The following is a 21,728-nucleotide window of genomic DNA, read 5'->3' on the forward strand; positions in this document are numbered from 1 at the left end:
ATGGGTACATTGCTTTAGGTTACAAACTTCCAAGACGTGTTTTTAAAAGTCCCATTAGCAAGGGTAGAGACCCTAACTTTGATACATTTCCAGAAAGTTAAGTAACAAATTATCAAATTTTAATGATGCTGGTGGGGATAACTACGTTTGATGGGGGTATATTCAGTAATACTTAAGTCTGAATTTTAATAGATTTTCCTCCATTCCTAGGTCACAGTTGTTCCCCACCTAGAAGAAAGGATGCTGTGTACCTGCTATATGATGATGGTATGCTGAAATTTTTACCCAAGTTTCCACAATTCTTCCAGACAAATGGAGGATTTAGTACTATGTATTTAAATCAAGTCACTTAAAATCCCCATTGCTTGAAAGCATAATGGGGGAATTATTCAAATAATTTATGTTAAATATTTATTTCAAGTATTATAGTTGATAGATTTCATATTGTTCCTGGCATTTTATGCCTGTGAACAGGTAATACTGTGGATTTTTAAAAAGCTTGTCAGACAGTGCTAGTTCAACATCTCATAAATGTCCAATTCCACACCTCTCCCCAACTCACATCCTTCCCTAGCCTACAAGGATGGCTGCACCTCCAACCCAGGTCATTATGGCAGAGCATCGATTTCACATCTTTGCACACAAATCGAATTCCCAAAGGAAAGTACATAAATTGGTCCTAAATTATAATACACAGAGCTAATGTATCAATAGTAGACTTTAATGGCCCTTAATGAACAATACTCCAGGTATTCACGCGCATTTGTAGTCCCCTCCCCTTGCACGTGGACCCACTTTGTGACCAACAGAATGTAGCGGAAATGATGATGTGTTTGCTTTGTGCTTGTCTTAAGAAAGCCTGTGGCTTCGGCTTCTGCACTCTGGGGGAAGCCTGCTATCAGGTAAGATCTGACTATCCTAAAACTGCCTTGCTGGGAGAAGTCCAACCTAATCACATGGATAGATGCATGTCGAAGAAAACTGAGGCCCCAGCCAGGATCCCCATTCAAGCTCCCGGCCAACACCCAGTACCAACTTGCCAGTGGTGTGACTGATGCCATCTCGGAAGTAGAGTCTCCAGCCCCAGTGGAGCAGCCCAGCTGTGATTTGGGAGCAAATAAATGAAATGGGTTTTGTTTAAGCCACTGAGTTTGGTGTATTTTGTTAAGCAGTAACAGATAACTGAAAAAGCTAACTTGAAGAATGGCCCCGTACTGCTCAGCATATGTATGCTGTGTAAAAATTCATCGTGATACAGCCTTCTCCAGCCCACAGCATAACCTTCTGGTGCTTTGTATAATGTATCGATTTCAAATGAGCAATTATGCATACATTATTTGATACCAGTCTCTAATAACCGTTTTCTTTTACTACTCTGTTCTCACCCCTTTTGGTTTGATATATTTGTATCAGGAAGAAACCCAAGAGGAGTTGTCTTGTTATCTGATTCTGACAGTCCAATAGTCTAGGCCTGGAATTTTATTATTTCTCACATTCTTTTTTATCATGGGAGCATCAGAAAAAAAACCAAATGGTCAAATACACAAAGGTCATGACTTAATTAACCCAAGGGTTTCAGTGCGTTGAAAACTGCACACACCTCAGTGCATTTGGGGGCTGGTGACAAAAAGAACTGACTCTAAAGTGGCCCATTCCATCCTTCAGCCTTACATCACCTGCCGTGGCCGAGCTGCACATTTCGGTAGGTTATGGGGACAACTGTGTGCAGCCAAAATTTCTAACATTTCATATGGAGTGCCATTCACTTCCACCTTCAGTCTTTCCAAAATCAGAGAAAGCACACAAACTCCAAATGTCTAGATCAGCAAACCGTCGCTAGGAAAATATTTTGTAAAATCTAATTTTGTTGTCTTTTAAATCCTGAGGAAATACTCATACATATCCAGTTGTAACAACCAGAGACTTCCTTTAAAAGGGTCTTAATTCTCTATGGAACCATTTCTCCAGATTTCACATCCCCTCTAAATCTTTCTTCTCTCCAGAGAATGGCAGGTGGTTTTACATCAACTGTTTGCTAACTCCATCCTGCAACTAGGGAGACTGAAATATGTATTAAGGTTTTGTGTTTACCTTTGCAACAGTGGGGTTTTTCAAAACTTCTGCAAACAGATACTTTAACCTCATGAAAGGTTTCATGGGAATTGAATACGGAGAGGCATACACCTACAAGGGAAATGAACTGCACTGTTTGCATAGCACATTTGTCTTCTGCTGCCTATAGAGAGGTGGGCAGGGTGGAAGCATGCAGGGTAGAGACTCAGACAACTTGCACTTGGACTGAAATTGATTCCATAGCTTCCTGGGCAAATTATTGCTATAGGATCCTCAGTTTCCCCATCTGTAAAAAGAGACTAGGACTACCTCCCCACGAATGAAGCAAAGTCAACAAGATGTTTAAGAAAGCACACTGACATGTGCTCTACAAAGAGCTGAGATGATCATTACTAGTATTATTTTAACATTCTTAATTTCCTCTAAACTTTAAGAGAAGCCACCATTTGTTGACTATTGATTATGCACTTTTTGAATGGGAACATCTTTTCTTGCAATAGCAATTGCATGATCGTGGACAAGTTATGGTTTCCTCCCTAAGGCTTTGTTTCCTCCTCACCTGATGTGAAGGAGTTGTCATGAGGATTGAATGAAATGACCTCAGAGTAGATCACTCTACCCTGGGTACCAACACTGATCCAAGATTCTGAGTGCTTCAGCCAGGGCTTCATCACCATAGAAGACTCCCCTACTGTTTTGTTCTTTTGGCATCTAGGTCCCAACAAGGAGCAGCTGCTGTTGATGCCCCACCCTGCCCCATGTCCCCTCCACCCAGCTCTCAGTTGATCTGACACTACAGCAGACAATTCATGGCTCGTTGGTCATCTCCCATCTCTCTAATGTCTTTTTACTTTGCCTCCTGGGACTTTCTTTGGTGCCCAGGAGCACACTTAGCCCATGCACAGGAAAAAGCCTCAACCAATGATGCATAGAAGTTGGTGGATAAATAGCCCAGCTTCTCACTGAGGCTCTTCTAACCTGCTTTCTAGAAGATTCCTCCAACAGTGGTCAGGAAGATTGAGACTCAGCTGTTTATAGCTGTAATCTGCTCATTAACACTCCTTTTAATGGGCTTTCCTCCATCTCCTCTCTCTCTTTTATATTCCTTCCCTTGAGCTTCTAGGGATTACTCCCCAAAGAAACAAACTAACCAAAAACCATGTTTCAAGGTTTCAAGGGAGATCCAAAACTAAGAAACTACCCAAAGCCTGGAGTGGGCAGCCTGATTTACCGAGTCTGTCATTAGCCCATGCCTGAGCTGTAAGGCAGACTGGAAACTTGAGTGCCTGGCATTTTCAGCTTCTTTTTTTTTTTTTTTTAATTTTTGGCTGTGTTGGGTCTTCGTTTCTGTGCGAGGGCTTTCTCCAGTTGCGGCGAGTGGGGGCCACTCTTCATCGCGGTGCGCGGGCCTCTCACTGTCGTGGCCTCTCCCGTTGCGGAGCACAGGCTCCAGACGCGCAGGCTCAGTAGTTGTGGCTCACGGGCTTAGTTGCTCCGCGGCATGTGGGATCTTCCCAGACCAGGGCTCGAACCCGTGTGCCCTGCATTGGCAGGCAGATTCTTAACCACTGCGCCACCAGGGAAGCCCCCATTTTCAGCTTCTATAGTGAGAGTAATCGTGTCTGTTCTACCTCCGTGGCATCCTTATTTTCTATATTTTCTGAGCAGCTGAAATCTTTTTAGCTACTTATACTAAAAAGTTTTAAAATGTCTGCTACCAAGTATTTCTTTTATCAACAGAAGGAAGTACACCTAGCTTCATATTCCTCTGGCATGTAAAGATATTGTGAAAACTTAAACATCATTTTTATCTCTACTGCTGTGGTTCTAAACATTTGTTCACGAGCTCTCATAGTCCCTGGTCTCCCTGCTGTATCCACGTGAGATTTACGGGGCCTTTATTATCTGATGTTGGATTCAACCAGCAGATCCCCTATGTGCTAACACAAAGACAAGAAGAACAAAGGAGATACTGCCCTGCCATTAGCCCTCAACTTGCCTACCATCAAGTTAAGGAGACAATCATGGGAATAAATAGTTCTGATTCAATGTAGACCCTAGCTAAGGCTCTCAGGTAGCTACAAAAGGCAGGAAACTGCAAAAAAGGATTTGTTTCCAATGAAAGGAGCAGAAAAATCTTGGGCATTTAGCCATGTACAGACTCTGTGACACCTCTCAGAGGTGGGCAACGTTGCCAGCAAAAGCATAAGTACTAATCTGAAAACATGCAAAAGGTATTTTTTAGGCCCTGTCAACCATCTGTAGCTGCAAGAGCGTTTATGTGAGTGACATAGTTTGTCGTGGATTTACAGGGAGTTCCTCTGGGCAATTGTGCCAAGCGGTTATCCAAGTACATCTGTGATTTAGGTCAGGGCCAGTTCAAGAAGGGAAGTGGCCCTGCCCTGGGCAATGTTGAGGCTCTGGTAGGACAGGGAGTTTATTCAGGAGATTTGCACTGATGGTCATACCCCATGTATTTTCTTCATGCTTGGGGTAAGGCAGTGTTTTGATTCATAAAGGTAAGGTTGGTTCATCTTGGGGAAGTGATGTTTTCTCTTTTTTAATAGCCACAGCTTACAAGCACAATGTCAGGATCTGTTTTCATATAATACTTTTGCAACCTTTGCATTTGCATTCCTGGTCCTAGTGCACCATCATGTATCCAGTCAGTTGGAAATGCATAGGGATTCTATCGCTACAATACCCATTCTCTCCCAGCCATTGCTACCTTTACCTCCCTCATTTTAGTGTTGGTGGACCATATTTGGACTTTTGCCATCTGGTCTCCCTGTGTCTAAATACCAGTTTTTTCTTTCCAATCCAGCCATCACTCCTTTGTTGAGGTTCTTTCTGAAGCCTACTTTGAGCAATGTAATGGTGTGATTAAGAGAATGGGCTCTGGTATAGACAGAGTTGACTCTGTAGATTAAAAGACGGTAATGGGGGTGTTGACCTACATCCAGGGTTGGCAAATAAAGTTTTATTGGAACAAATCCACTCATTCATTTACACGTCATCTATGACTGTTTTCCTCTACAAGGGCAGAGTTGAGTAGCTGTAACAGGGATTGTATTATCAACAAAGTCTAAAATATTTACCGTATGATCCTTAACAGAAAAAGTTTACAGATTCCTGATCTATATCACAGAAGTGCTGGAAGGACTATATAAACACATGAAAATACTAATGTACCTGAAACACTGTAAATGCTTAGTAAATGTAAGCTATTATCATTATCGTTACTTTAGACTCTCTATTCACTGACCTCCATGTAATCAATTCACCCAATTAACCAATGCTCTCTATGTCTTCTGTATTATGTAATGACTGATGCTCAGGGCATACCAAAAATGCTCAGCTAGCAGATTGCTGCTTACCAAAAACTACATTCTCCTGGAGGAAAGGAACTTGAGAACTACAACATTTAATCTTTATACATCCTAGTTTGTCCCATATCTCCAGTTGTCTACGAAGTAGTTCTGCTTCAATGTCCAATCTCCAATACATAGGCCTCAAAGTATATTCTTTTATCGTCTCTTCCAAATGGGCTTTCCCTCCTGAATTCCAAATTTCTATCAAATGCACTACTATTAATGCAGTCTGGAATGAAGCTTAAAGAGTTAGAGAATGCTAGAACTCACAAAATGTAGAATTATAAGCCAGAAGAAAATCACATAGTTCAGCTGTTTTGTTTTTTACAAATCAGGAAGTTTTGTTCCTTCATTTAGTTCATCTAGTTGTAGCCAAGTTGGATTTATTCTTCTGTTTAAATGTTTCTTTTTCATATCCATTTATGTACTTCCATGAGTACTGGCCTCTTTCATGCAAAGATTCATTCCTTTATCCACTTGCTTCATCATTCATTTATTCCTCTGCTATGTACTGAGCATTATTAAGTGGCATGTATTGAGTGAGGCACTGGGGATCTCATAGTGAATAAGACCCAACACCTTCCCTGCAAAGTTATAATAACTACCATGAAAACTAAATTTTTGTTAGGAATAATGAAAACAAGTAAATTCTAAAACCAGTAATCAGGCATAGTGTTCATTCACTTTTTCTCCTCTCTAGCACTGGAATTCAGATTTTGGGGGGTTCCATATGCTTTACATTGGTTAGGATATATTTATTTGTCTCTACTTAGACATAGCCTATGGGGAAACAGATCTTCTACTTGTACCATGAGCTTCTCACAGTTCATCTTAAAAAGTGTCACTGGTGGTTTAGTCTTATCCAATGGTTTTCAAAGAATAAACTGTAGATTTCCTGGTATTCTACACTGCTTCTTTGAGTAACACCTCAGGGTGGAAAGGAATGAAAGCGAGTAGATGGACTTCTCCCTTCAGCCACAGCAACCTTTTATTAATCATGATGTATTAACTACTTACAACAGCTTGAAGAATGGGGCTTCATAATTTTTCCAAAAAAAATTTTTTTTAATAATTAAATCTCCTATTTATAATAAAAATTCATTTTTCATTCCAAATTTCTCTAAAGTAATCCAAATTCAATAAGAAAAGTGATAATAGGGAATTATACTCAGTATTTTATAATAACCTATAAGGGAAATGAATCTGAAAAAGAATATACATATATATTATGTATATTAAGAATATATATATATAAACTGAATCACTGTGCTGTATACCTGAAACTAACACAACACTGTAAACCAACTATACTTCAAGAAAAAAAAAGAAAGAAAAGTGATAACACAAGGTCTTCTATGAGCACTTGCAATGTGCTTTTTAATCCTCTCAACAACAATATGCAGTAGGTATTGTAATTATGCCTCTGTATTCAGGTGAATAAGTTGAGGGTCAGAGAGGTGAAGCCACTTTCCCTGAGTCCCACAGGTAGTAGGGGAGAGCCAAGAAATAAATCCCAACATGTTTGACTCAGCACTATTCCCTTTAATCACCCTGCTTTCCTGCCTCCTATAGTCTATATACTGTTTTCCCCCGTTTCACCACTCCGCATTATTGTTCACTCCTTTTATTTTTTTTCTTTTTTTTTTTTTTTTTCTTTTGAAATAGCAGATGCAACAGTCCTGGTTTTCATTTACTTTTTTTAACTTGCTTATTTGTATTTGGGTTTTTTTTTTTTTTTTAATTAAAGACTTCAAATATATTTGCATGCCTCTCTGCTCCCATCCTTCACCAGTCTGTGCCACACACTTGTCAGATTAATCCACCCCAAATACCATTTTTTAAATTTCTTGGCAATATTTTATTAAAGTCCTCTAATTTTTCCTACTTCCTCCACTGGCATTATTCAAGATGTGTTCTTCCATATGTTGGTAGATATTCTACTTAAAAGAAAAAAAAAATACTTGGTAATACTTGGTATTTCAGTTTGCTTTTCTTGGAGGAGAAAGAAAAGAGAGAAGAATTTAGATATTTAAAAATCATTGTAATTCCATAAAGAAATTTGGGGAAATGCTTCTTGGAAAAAAAATAACTTTTTCTTCTGAATCAACTAGACATCTTTGTTTTTATGGCTGAGGTTTTGTGAAGAACACTTCTGGAATCATCAAACTAAAATGTTACTATATTTGTTATTTTAAATACTTAATTAAGAAGCTTAAAGTGTTACATGTTACAGCCTAAGCATTTTCTTGGAAGCTAACAATTTAGTATCAAAGAGATATGCTTCTTCCATTATTATCCAAGTTAATGTTGCACTCATTCAGTGTGGCAGGAAAAAGAAAAGAGGAAAAAAATCCTACAAGCAAAGAATAACTTTATGAGTGCAATGGTGTTAACCATTAAAACTTCAAAATAATAGTAATTTGAGACCATGTGCTAAAGATGGTGGAGCCACAATATAGAAAAGCCAAAAGCCACCTCCCCACACACACTCCTTAGACTGAGGTGAGTGAGAAAGAAACTTTTATTGTATTAAATCACTGAACTGTTGAGGTTGTCCGCCACTGCAGCTAACATTACTTACTTTGACAGACACCAAGGCCCAGAAATGTGGCAATATGTTTAAGGTTCCACAGTGAATTAAGGCCATAGCAGTTCAGTACTCTTTCTATCCAGTGATACTGTTCTGTTCACAGGAGACTTCATCATTTTCTCTCTCATTTTTAAAAACTAACTCATAAAAGATTTGTAAGTAATCATCGGTTTCCTTTCATACCTTACATCAGGTAAATGTAAAAACTTCACTGTACCAGCATGACATTAAACCAAGTCATTATTTCATAAAATTGCAGTGGCAACTACTCCAAAACATTTAAAGCAGCTCTATATTACAGCATGTTCAGATAAATGGAGACACATCGCTTAAATTTTCTACTTTCACCCAGTAATAGGAGAGGACAATCTGGCATGACAGTCAAAAGGTTCCAAAGTCTTAACGGTAAGAATTTTATGTACTTTAGACAATTCTCTTTTCTCCCTCACACCATTTTTTTCTACTCCAAATTTAATTATATGGGTGTTTCTTACTTTAACAATCCCACAATGTAGGGCATAGTGTCTTTAAACACAGTCCTAAATAGAAACCCTAATAAATCAGGTTTTTTTGGATCAGAGCCCTGTGTACTGCATAAATTGGAACGGAAGATAAATCATTCTGCAAAGGGACATTCACCTAAATATTTTTATCCTCAGTACCAATGACAGTCCCCTACCTGGGTTGTAGGAATATAATGGAATCTCTGGGGAAGCTGGAAGGGCAAGATGTCAGTAAAGTGAAGTCAGGCCCTTCCTATTGAATAGCCATGCCTAGACTAATCTTGACCAAGAGTCAAGGATCTCAAAAGCAAAAGACTGAGCAATGAAGACATTAAGAACCTTTTTCTTTCTTTCTTTTCTAGGTGAGGCTAAGACTAGAATAAAAACTTAGAAATTCATATCTATGCAGGGAAAAGTCAGTAAACCAAAGGCAAGAGCAGGGACACAAGAGGTTAGGATGGACAAGGGGACGCACAGACTTTAGGCCCAAGACACTGATGATATAAAGGAGAGAGAAAGATGCTCATGGGGGCAAAACTTAGGGCTTTAACTTTGAAAACCTAGGTTCAAAACCTATTCTACTACAATCAGACTTTTAAGAAGTCACCTTTCAAAGCCTATTTCTTCAAATATATTATGGGAATACAGAATTGTGTCTGACTGGAGTTTATCTTATGCAAATTCAAATGTAAGCGCCCAGCAAAAAGAGAGAAAAACAATTTAATTAGTGCAAGAGTTTTGCTAACCATTAATGGCAATGGCTGTGTATTCTGGGGGCCTGGACCATTGTTCCTGCATCCTGTGTGCCTCTCAGGATGTATGCTAGACTGTAAGCCTCAGGAGATCAAGAATTTATCTCTCTGGTTCATCACTGTATTTCCAGTATCTAGAATAATATCTGTCATGTAGGAGGCCATAAAATCTGTGGAAGGAATGGAGGAAGGGAGAAGGGGAGGAAAAGAAAAAGGAAGGAAGAAATAGTGAGCAACTTGTTGTATTGCATGACCCCAAAGAGAAGCCATCCACTTTAACGGGTGTAAGTGGAACAGACACCAATGAATTATAATATCTGTGGGAAAACTAGCTGCGTTGGACTTTCTGAAAGATAGAATTCTCATGGGTAACTTTGACTATACACAAGATTCTGCCACTGTACTCTAGAAACCAACTGCCAAATAAGATGCAACTCTACTATAATAATAATCGTAACAATGCTTGCATAACCTAACTTACCAGGCTTATATAAGAACACAGTAAGATTAAAATACAGAATGGTATTCTGCATAACAATGTAGTAGGCAAATGCCAGGTAAAAATAATTTGTATCGTTATCTGACTTTACCTACGAGTTACATGCTCTTGTATCAAACTCTGTGGTATACCACAACTACTGTATACAGCTTCTGTAGTTATTTGGCAAAAGGAATCTCTGCACTTGAAATACTGGTGATGATGCTACCCAAAGGACAGGAAAATTAGCCAAGGAAGGAAATATCCGCTACTCATTCCATCAACCAACTAAGCCTTGTAGCGCTATTGACATTCCCATCTCGACTCTGTGGGGTTTGTCAATAGAGATGCTCACAAAAAATTAAAAGCTGTTGCTACCATTGGGAAGCTTGTAAACATGTATTCATTACTATTTGTGAGGTGTTTGATAATCTAAAGACAACTCAATTGGTCAGTCACTGCTAAAATCATGCGGGCTCGTGGTGAAGGGAGTCACCTGTGTCTTTAGACACACCTAAGTTCAAGCTCAGGTTCTCCACTTATTTATCATATGACTTTGTGTTCTCTTTCTCAACTGCATAATAACATGCCCAGTATATGCACCTCAAACTTGATAGGTCCTCAACAGAGCTCTTCAGTTCTCATTCTAATGCTTGTACTGTAGTCCTGTCCATGCGTATGGCATCCTTCTACCCCCAAGTGATTAGGACAAAAACTGAAGTGTCATCATTTATGCCTTCCTTCCCTTTACTCACTTCTAACATCCAAACATCACCAAGTTCTGTCAGTTCTTCTTCCAAAATACATTTCCTTTCTAACCACTTCTCTCCTTCTCCCCTACCACACACTACTATAACATTTTTGAACTTCAATAGTTCCCTAACTTGGTTTATTTTCCTCTCTTAGCCCTTATCATAATGATTCTTTTAAAACCTTAAATCAGAGCATGTCACTACCTTGCTCAAAGCATTTCATTGGTTTTCCCTTCCATCTCCATCAGTATAAAATTCAATTTCCATACCACACCCTACCAAAAGATTTTGCATATTCTAATGATCACCTTCCTCTGTGAGTTCATCTTCTCCCCTTTCCCCATCACTCACTACTGTCCAGGTAGACTATTCTTCTGTTACTCACAAACATCAAACATTTTCCCAGCTGAAGTCTTTGTCATTATTGTTCTTCCTTCTGTCTACAATGCTCCCCAGGGCATTTGTCAACAGTCTCACCCTTCAGGGCTCAGTCACCTCCTCAGAAAAGCTTTCCCTGACAACCTTCATGAAAAGTCTCCTGCTCCTTGTTGATCTCGATAATCCCAAACTTTCTAGAAACTACCACAGTCTATAATTATCTTGTGTATCTATTTAATAATTTTCTCGTACACTAGAAAGTAACTTTTATGAGATCAGAGAACTTGTCATGACTCCATGCTAGCATGTGACACATAGCCTGTGCTCAGTAAATATTTTTGACTGCTAGAATGAATGGTGGAAGAGAGAGAAGGGGGAAACTGACTGGGCTGTACATATTGAAGGCTGGTATTCTCAAAGGTAACTTTGACTATATACAATTTTACCCCTGTATATTTAGAACCCATCTCCTAAGTAAGATATAATACTACTGCAATCTGTGCTGTGTAACCTAAGTTATTAGGCTTATAGAAACTCAATGAGATTAAAATGCATAATAGGCACTTTTTAAAACATTAAGCACTCTGCAAATGTTATATGTATTTCTATTATTACAGATTTTGATTCATGTTGTATCCTTTTATATTAATACTGGTATGTAACATAACAGAGTACTCATGTAATAGAATGGTTTTAGAGACAAGGAACAGAACGTCCATTTCAAGTCTGCTTTAATGATAAAGGGAATTTATTGGTTCAACATACGAAAAGTCCTACAGATAGGGCAGACTAATCAGGACACAGAATCTGTTTCTTTGTGATTCTCTTGTCCCTCCCTTTTTCTCTCCTTTGACTTCATCCTTGAGCTGGTAGTGAAAAGGCTACCATAGTCTTCCATGACAATGTCCACAGCCAAGGGAAGCCATCTTTTTCCATGGCTTTCTGTTTTCCAAATACCCTCAGCAAACATCCCATCCTGTCTCCTTTGCTTACACGGAGTCATATGCCATTTCCTGAACCAATTCTTTTGTCCAAGAATGGTTGGCTTTCTTATGCCTGAGTTCCTACACCAATTATTATCAAAGACATAGGAGACAAATCAAACTCATTCTGGAGCTGGAGACAGGTTTGCTTCCCCTGAAATACTGGTGTTACAAGGAGTAAATGTAAATGCCTAAGGGTAAACCAGGCAGAAAGGTGCAATACATTCACTATGTTTATGAAGATTAAGTGGCTTAAGGCAGGTAGAGCACTTAGATAATACCTGGGATATGGAAAAATGCTCAATAACCACTCTTCCGTTGGGAGGAAAACAAACCTATCTTTCTAAATAAAATTCTAGAAGTTTGGGGAACAAAGAATTGATATCAAACCAAGGGGAATTATGGTCTCATATAAACTATTTTGTAGATTTTTTTGCTTGACCTGAGATTAGGTATTATTGTGTATTTTCCATTTGGATTTTGGTCAGTCAATATGTTTTAGTATCTACACCATGCAAGACATGATTTAAAATGCTGCATAAGACATTAAGTCTAAAATATAGCTTTCTCTAGGGGTTTGGAAGCCTAACACATGACGTATGTTCTAAGTCAATGTACAATAATATTTTGAGTTAAGTGCTAAATAAGTTGAGTTATATCAACATGCAAAAATAATATGAGGTAAATACTAATATTTGTATGAATGTAAATATGCATATATAATATATATTTATGTAATAATAGAAATACTAAATGAGTGGTTGACCACAGCAGTGTTTAAGAGCCTGGACACTAGACCCATTCAAACCCAGGGTTTGAATCCTGACTCTTGGAATAGTATCTGGGATTAGTACTCCTTCCTTAGCTTTAGTCCCCTCACCTGTAAAATGTACCTATCTCACTGGGTTGTTGTAAGGGTTAAATTAAATGAGCTAATCCAATAAGTATTGTCATTGCATCTGCTCATGGTGAGTGCTCCATAAAGGTTAGTTACTCTTAGAATCACCATCCTTGTTATGATTTGGTTTTAAAGAATTCCAGAAAAAGAAATCAACTGAAATAGATGGGATTTGCTCTTAGTCTTAAAGGAAGTGTAGGATCCAAACAGGAGACGAGATAGCTGGCCATGTAATCACAAGTCACACTTGGGAACTCAGTAAGTAGCCCAAACTGTCTAGGGGTGGAAATCCATGTAATAACAGATCATATTTGCACAACAACATCTCACAATCCTTCCATTTTTAAATTTAAATAGCTATTATTTCCCCTCACTCCCACCCACAACTCAATTCACATCTGCTTTCTTTTTAACAAGCAGGGAAACTGAAACTGGTAATTAAGTACCTCAAATCCCTTTTCAGAATGAGGTATGTTCCAAAAGGGAAGAGACCTATTCTGATTTGCTTTTGAAATTCAAGAAAGGAGCACAGTGCCTAGCACATTTAAAGTGTCCCATGAATGGGTGATGATGGGGTAAAAATAAAGGACTTAATAAAAGGACTTGCTTAGAGTTATCTGACCAGTAAACAGCAGAGATGAAACCGGACAAGAACTGGAGCCTCCTAATTCCTGAACTTTTTGTTTCCTGTGACACCTGACTCCCTCCATGTAAGGGAATTATGAGAGAGGAGATTGGTAAGGAGCATCTCTGGAGAGTGCAATGGTCAGGAGCTCCGGTGAACACATAGGAATTGATCCACTATGTTCTAAGGGACCACACAGTGTAGTGGGAGGTGCACAGGTTTGGTTAAAACCTCAGTTCCTCCTCTTACATGGTTCTGTGGCTTTGGGTACGTTATTTAACCTTTCTGTATCTCATTTCCCTCATCCATAAGAAGGGGATAAAATGATAGTATTTATCTCATAGAGTGGTGATGATTAAAGGAAACAATGCATGCAGACTACATAAAACAGTGCTTAGAACATAGAAAACACTCAATAAATGTTAGCAGTTATTACTTAGAAAGATGGAAGGACCTATATTTTAGAGCATCTGCTGTTTTTTATTTGCCCCACCCCCTCACTCTGGCCCCTTGCCTCTAGAGAGGGTATGCAACTCTGAGTTCTATGGCTCCCTTGTCAATGCCTTTGATGTTTGCTTTTCCAGTTCTAGGAAAAGTGCTCTCAAAGAAGGAGGGTGGTCCCTACTTCACTGGAATTGCTGAAATCACGCCAGGGAAGCAATCACCTACCTCATGAAACCCGTGATTCAAACGAGGGAAAATGGCCAGTATTCAGTTTCCATGAGTCTGATACTCTGGACCAGCTACACAATTTGTGGAGCCCAGTGCAAAATGAAAATGTGGGGCTTCTTGTTCAAAATGTATTAAGAATTCCAAGACAGCAACACAGAGCATTAAACCAAGTATGGGACCCTTCTGAGCCCATGTACAGGTTGCACACCCATGAAGCCAGGCTTGCAGATGCTTTAAACTTTCTACTTCACCTTTTCATCTTCCTTTTGAGTCATCTTTTTATGACTCTTGCCCCAAACACCTGGCAGAAAGTGTTTCTCTTGCCCTTGATCTTTGCATTAAACTTGCTTTGCATTTTGGAATCCAAATACCTGGATAGAAATTTGGATTCCACCCCTACTGGCCTGTACACTCATAGGAATGATGCTCAACTCTCTTTAATTCTATTTTCTCATTTGAAAATTGAGGATAATGATAATAATAGCAACCTTATAGACTTACTATGAGTATTGAAAGAGCTAACAATTTAAAAGTTTTAAAATAGTATCTAACACAGTGGTTATCCACCCTGGCTGCATATTAGAATCACCTCAGAGCTGATAAAAGGGGCCACTGTCTTGGCCCCAGCCATGACCAATTAAACCAGAGCCTTTGGGGGTGAGGCCAGGACAACTATAGTTTTAAAAAGCCCCCCAAGAGATTTGAATGAACAGGAGGGTTGGGGACCACTGGTCTTGCGTATGATGAGTGCTCAATAATAAATAATAAATGCTATAATAAATTTTAAAATACAAATATAAATAATATAATAATAAATAATAAATGTTGGCCAGTTATTATACAGCTTGCTAAACAAAGAAGTAAAATGTCCTATAGTTCAGTTTTTCCCCTGATCAACTCTGCATCTGGCTTCTTTCTCCCACTCTCATGTGCTTTGATCCAGCATGTACCTGCAACCAATATAAATCAAAACAAAAGATGTCTTGCGGTGTTCCCGCTGAGACAAAGGTACCTTTGAATACAGGTCTTCCCATTAACCCAGAGATGAGAGGGGAAATGTCAATTCCTCCAACAGGGCTCCTTCCTTTGATATCAGGGTGGTGTATATTCCAACAGCTCTGTACTCTGCAGGTTTCGGGGGGCAGGGAGGACTTCAATCGAGTCACCAGAGATCCCTAAATAATGGAAAGCAAAGAGAGACAAGGAGGTGGTGAGAATGTTAATTTCTTAAGCTTGTATTTCTCTCCCATCAGAGTGGATAATCATCTTTTTGAAAATGCCCTTTTGTTATATTTATGATGGTGACACATCCATTATGAATACAGTAGCTCATTTGCAATATGACCTGACAAAATACTGATGTGTTCTAGGCTACATTTAATTTCAAGGTAGCTAAAATCATATGTGTTTCTTAGTAACCGGGAAGGGTTCTGATCACATGAGGCTTAAAATAGTAGGGTCCTTTATGACTCGTCCTTCATAGTGAATCTACCAATCGGGACCTGGACAGGTGTTGAGGGAGGAGCTGGAGGAGTGGTCAGCTGAGTCAATTTGACCTTGAGGTCAAGAGGATCTCACTCTCAAGCTGAGGTTCATAGATACATTGTTGGAGGGGAGCTGGCTGAGTTAGTCACAAACAGTTTCTTAACTGATATCCATTGACCATCTCCTCCAGCTAAATAATAGGGTTACAGATCCACAGCTCCTGGGACTCAGAATATAAAAGCCTATTTGTGGAGACCCTCAAAGGCCCAAGTCCCAGCATCCAAGAGTCAAATATATGTTTCATTTACTGAGACTGTGGGTCTAAAAGAAAAGAGCAGATCCTGCCCAGAGCTATTTATGTTCTAGTTGGCTCCCTAAATTCTAAGCACCTGAGAAGGCAATTCTTAAGTGATATTACAAGATAACACAGATTTAGAGGGCAAAAGAATTATCATAGTCAGGACAGTGTTTTTAATAAGTTTCGAAACCATTGTGAGTCCTAAAGTTAATTTAGTAGCCCAAGACAAACAGTTCCTTTTAGAATAGAATAGACTAGATCGAAGTAGACTAGATCAGAGTGCTTTCCTTTCAGTTAAGTAAATTGTTAGGATTGAGTATTGTTTTCTGAAAGTTTAGCTTCATTTATCTATGTTTATGTGTGTGCGTATTAGGTCGTAATGTAGAATGGAATTTTTTGCTGTGGTTCAAGGTCCAAAAGATTGATATTCACCACATTAGTAGACAGTGTCTATTCAGTGCAGAGCTTACAACTTGGGGACTCGCAGGATACATATGGCCCATTAGGAGTGAGTGAATTGGGAGTTTTATTATTGTTGTTGTTATTTTGTTCTGTGGTTCACAAAAAGAGGTTGTGAAAAAATATGAGTTGATGGCCAGCAGTTACGTCAGGAAATTTTATCTTTTAAAAAGACAAATTTTTCAGTTTCTCTTCAAATACTAGAATATCTAGAAATAATGAATCTGAATTGTCACAGGCCGGGATAGTCCAGGTAAATTGTTTTCCCCAAAATGAAAAATCTGATAGGCAAGTCAAGTGGATCCATTTCTATAATATTTTCTATCCCTGGGTCCTTTGACTTGACAATGATTTTTTATCTGCCATATGCTCCTGCCTCAACCTACATTTCTGGCCTTATCACTCACCCATCTTCTGTTCTAGCCAAATTAGAGAGTTAACTTATCCAAGGATAGTTCCCACCATCCTCTGACTGTGGCACTCTCTCCTCCCCAGCCCTTCTGTCAATTGAATGAAACCTTTACCAAAGCCCAATTTAACTATATAGACCTTCCAGAAAGTCTTTCTGCCTCTTTCTTTATCTCTGGTAGTTCCTATCCCTGAATTCCACTAGTATATTGTACTTCTTTACTGGTCTTGCAGTACTCATCATTCTCTAAAATATATCATCCTTATTTATCATCATCTGTCTCTCTGAGTAGGTCATGAGCTCGCTGAATGCAGAAACCATGTCACATTTGTCTCTGCTTTCCCATCTCATTGCTCAGACCAGTGAATTGCATAAAGCAGATACTCAATAGTTGTTTGACAAATTGAATTACAAAGACTTCAACATAAGGTTATTAGTTGCAGCATTGTTTGATATAGCAAAAAACTGAAAACAATCCAACTGTCCATCGGTTGAGTTTGAATAAATCAGCTATGCCACCTCTATAAAATGGAATATTCTAAGGCTATGGAAAATGATTTAGATCTATTTTTGGTGACGTAGAAAGATGTTCAGGACATAATACTAAGTAAGAAAGCAATTGACAGAACCATAGAGAGAGCATTATCCAAATAATTTTTAAATAGACATTTCTAGGTACAGAAAAGATCTGAAAGGATATTCATTCACCTCACAGATGTTTCCTGAATGCCTACTATGAGTTAATGACTATTCTAAGAGCTGTATGTATAAGAGTAAACAAAGCGAAATGCCTATGCATGTGGAGTTAGCATCCTACTAGGGGAGGGGATAGAGAGAAAAAGCTGTATTTAAGATAATAATAAGTGGAACAAAGAGAAGTAAAACAGGAATACTGAATAAAGAGTGATAGGGCTGGTGCAGGGAACATTTCAATATTATTTAAGGTGTTTAAGAAACACCTCTCTGATGAGAAATTATTTCCCCAGAAACCTGAAATAAGACAATAAGTCATGTAGGTTTCTGGAGGAAGAGGATTCCAGGCAGAGGGAACAGCAAGTGTAAAGGTCCCGAGGTACAGTGTACTTGGTGTGGCAGGATAGAGTAAGTAAAAGGAGAGAAGGTAGGAGACGAGATAAGCAAATTAATGGGAAACCATGTTATGTAATGCCCTCTAAGGGAGTTTGACTTTTATTCTGAGTAGAGTGAAAAGACTGGTAGGCTTTTGAAAAATTATCAAGAAATTGGTAATGGACATATTAAGTTTGAGATGCCTATAGGAGTTCCAAATGGGAGGTAGAAAGTTGGATGCATGATCTAGAGTTCAAGAGTGAATTCTAGGCTGGTTTTATAGATTTAGACTGGTATTTAATTCCATTTTCTAGTTAGGTGAAACTACCTTGAAAATAAGTGTAGAAGGCAAAGAGGTCTGAGGACTGAGCCATATATTATTTTGTCATTTAGGGAATGAAAGCTTAAGAGAGTCCAGCAAAACTTAGAAGGAGGGACCATTGAGCAAAGAGATAAAGGAAAGAGATATGTGAAGGAAGCCTAGTGGCAAAAGTATATCCTCAAAGAGGAGGATGAGATAAATTCTATCAAATTCTGCTCAAAGGTTGAATAAGAGGAGGACTGAGAAAAGGTCATTGAATTTTGTGACATGAAGATCACTGATGACCTGAATAAAAGCAATATTGGAAGAATGGTAGGGACGAAAGTCAGAGTAAATTAGGATTTCAAAAGAGAAGGGGAGGCAGGGCTGACAGTGAGTTTATACAACTCTTTCAAAGCCCTTTCAAAATTAAGGAATATCAGACAAATTGAGATTCATTCTAGAAATCAACTGGCCTCTTCTCCACAAAAATGTCAATGTCATAAAAGATAAAGAAAGGCTGAGGAAATGTTCCAGATTAAAAGAAACCAAAGAGTCATATCCATTAAATTCTATACATGATTCTTGATTGAACCCTGGATCAGGGGAAAATTGTTATACTGAACATTATTGAAAAAAATGACAAAATTTGAATACGGATTGCATTTTAAATCAAGATATTATATTAATGCTAAACTTCCCAAATTTCATCATAGAATTGTACTTATGTAATGGAATGTACTTGCTCTTAGAAAATATATCAGAAAATGATTCAGAAAAACACAGTAAATATATATACATCTATGTGTATATATATATATATATATAAAATAATTTACATATATGCAGGATATAGAAAAATATGTATATAAAATCTAGATGAGGGGTACATAGAAGTCCTCTGTAGTATTCTTACAAACTTTCTGTAAATTTGAAATTATTTTGTAATAAAACTTTTTGAAAATGCTATAGTGGTGATTTCTGAGAAATGAAATAATGGATTTTTTTCTATCTCCTTATCTCTATTTTCTTTCTCAACAGCAGAGATCAGTTATTTTAAAACGTAAGTATTTTTAATGACATTTAAAGTATTTAAGAAAACGTATCAGTTAACTTTATCGACCACTCAAAAGGGCAGTGTTTTAATGAACTGAGCAAATACTTACTTCATGAGACATATTTATCAGATTTTTTGAAGTTATAGAACAAGATTTACAACAGATCTCTACTGATGAGATTATACACCCACATATGATACCTTGTGGGCCAATGTTCACTTCTCAAGAAAAAGGAAGTTAATACATTGGGATATTGCTTTAAGTATTTTAATGTTAATTATAATGATAATGCACTAAAATGAATTAATAATTTTGAATTTTTCTTGACTGAATTGCCAGAGGTTTCTTTAGGACTTAAATTATTATTTCTATGTTTTATGTGTTGGCTTTACCATCACAGAGGAGAAATATGAAAAAGCAATTAACTATATCCTCCAGTCTCCCTGAGAAATTGCTGTAGGGAATCTGTGAAAGAAGGGGTAGAGTTAGCATTATCACAGAAGATCTGTTTAATCAGATTCTCACTCTGGGGAAAATCTGGTTTAACACCCCATGGCTATCAGAACAAGCTCGCCATTATCATGTAACAGATTTGTGGTGGAAACTCAATAGCCATTTGTTGATTAATTGTCAAGAAAGGGAAGAAAGTTTATATCAGAGACAACTTGACTTTGCAAGATCTAGCAAGGTTACCATCAACTCTCACCGACTTAGAGTTTAAAATATTGGCCATAGTGTTAGGAGGCTGAGTGGAATTTTTTAAAATGTCAATCCATCTAACAAGAAGGATAAGTTTGTTGACCACAAGCCTAAGAGCACTTTATTGACTTAACAGCCAAGTAAGAAACAAAAATGAGGGGGAAAAAAAGTAACCAGTTAAAGAAGGTAGAGTGACAGTATTTTGCTATCAAGATTTGTAATTCTTGATAGCAAAATAGCAATTGAACTAAGTCATTTAAATCAAGCCTTTAAAAATAATTATAGAGAAATATTTTTAGAATTATTATAGGTATTTTTGAAGGTGTTTAATAATATATATGTGTTAGTGCCTGTATCTCAATTTCAGTTTCTGGCAACATGGTAGACTAAATAATCTAACTGACTCTCGACTAAAAGTAAGTAAAAGTAAATAAAAATATGAATATCTATTTTACTGCTTTGACAAATTGGCAAGAATGTAAGAATTCCCCAGAGACCTAAAGTTAAGGGAAAACAGGAGTCCAACATGGTAAGCAGAGGACCAGAGCTCACCTTTACCCCAAGGGCAACTTCTGAACCCAGGTAACTCTGAACTTCACTTTTCATGGCCTCACAGAGAGTGAAGACATAAGAAAAATCTCTCAGAGTGGGAAGCCTACTAGGAGATTCCACACATTAACCTGAGCTAGAAAATTACACCGTCAGCAAGCAAACTAGAAATAAAACTGTACCTCTCAGGAGTAGAAAATAAAATTAGCCATCTCAACCTTGTTTCTGGATGAAAGCCAAGAGGAAATATCTAAAATTTAAAAAGAAAAGTGCACACATATACAAAAAAAAATTAAGTTTCCATAAAGGATAGACAGTTGAAATATGTACATCTTTAAAAGATAGCATTTGCAATAGCACCAACAAATGAATCTAACCAAAGTTGCACAAGACCTTAACAACATCAAAAACCTGTGAAACTCTATGGAAACATATTAAATAAGAGCTAAATAAATGTAAAGATGTACCATGGTTCATAGACGGGAAGACTCAGTATTATAAAAATATTGCTTCTCCCCAGATTGATCCATATATTCAATCTGAATAGTTTTTACTTTGAAATTTGGCAAAAAATTATATGATTTAAAAAGAGGACAAAGAACAAAAATAGTCAAAACATCCCATAACAGGAAATGTATAGAGAAGATATTTGCTTTACCAGGTATTAAGAGTTATAAAAATCTAATATTTAAGATAAAGTGGTATTGGTCCAGGGATAGACGAATAGACTGGTGGAAATGAGTGGAGAACTCAGAAATATATCCACACACCTATGGAAGTTCGATTGACAGACTAGTGGGAAACGGGATTTTTCTATAAATAGTTCTGAAACAAAATTGACTCCGAACTAAAGCAAGACAATTCCATAGGAATTAAAGACCTAAATGTGAACAGCAAGAGTATAACAATTTTAGAAGGCAAAATAAAAAACATCTTCACCATTCTGTCGAAGGAATTCTCCATTTTTTCTGGAGTTGATCTGTAGTGGAGATAGATTTCTTAAACACGATAGAAGTAGAAACCACAAAGAGAGTTAAGTTCAATTACATTAAAATTAAGAGCATCTGTTCATTTAAAACACCATGTGGTAGAGACTTGAGTACTCCCAAATATCAGTGTGGGAATATTCTACACTTCCCAGCCTCCTTTGGGGCCGAATGATGAGATGCAATTTGGACAGGAGTGACAGAAGCCACTTCCAGGCCTTGCACTTAGAAATAACCTACAGAGTCCTCAGCTTTCCTTCCTTTGCCATGTGTTTTCTAAGGCACAGCTTCAAGAGAGGACCATCAACTAACATCAGCCTTTGTTACCCACTGAGGTTCAA

General features: G+C 37.8%; 1 protein-coding gene across 2 annotated transcripts in view; it reads right to left on the reverse strand.

Moving 5' to 3' along the window:
* The window catches only part of TAFA1 (TAFA chemokine like family member 1), a 773,964-nt gene that overhangs the window by 598,038 nt on the left and 154,198 nt on the right, over positions 1 to 21,728 (reverse strand). For both annotated transcript variants that reach the window (XM_068558949.1, XM_068558948.1), the window contains exon 4: positions 15,088 to 15,250. The gene's annotated coding sequence lies outside the window, so the exon portion shown is untranslated. The remainder of the gene's footprint in view (positions 1 to 15,087; positions 15,251 to 21,728) is intronic.

This window comes from Eschrichtius robustus, chromosome 12, assembly GCF_028021215.1.
Source record: "Eschrichtius robustus isolate mEscRob2 chromosome 12, mEscRob2.pri, whole genome shotgun sequence".
Lineage (NCBI taxonomy): Eukaryota > Metazoa > Chordata > Mammalia > Artiodactyla > Eschrichtiidae > Eschrichtius > Eschrichtius robustus.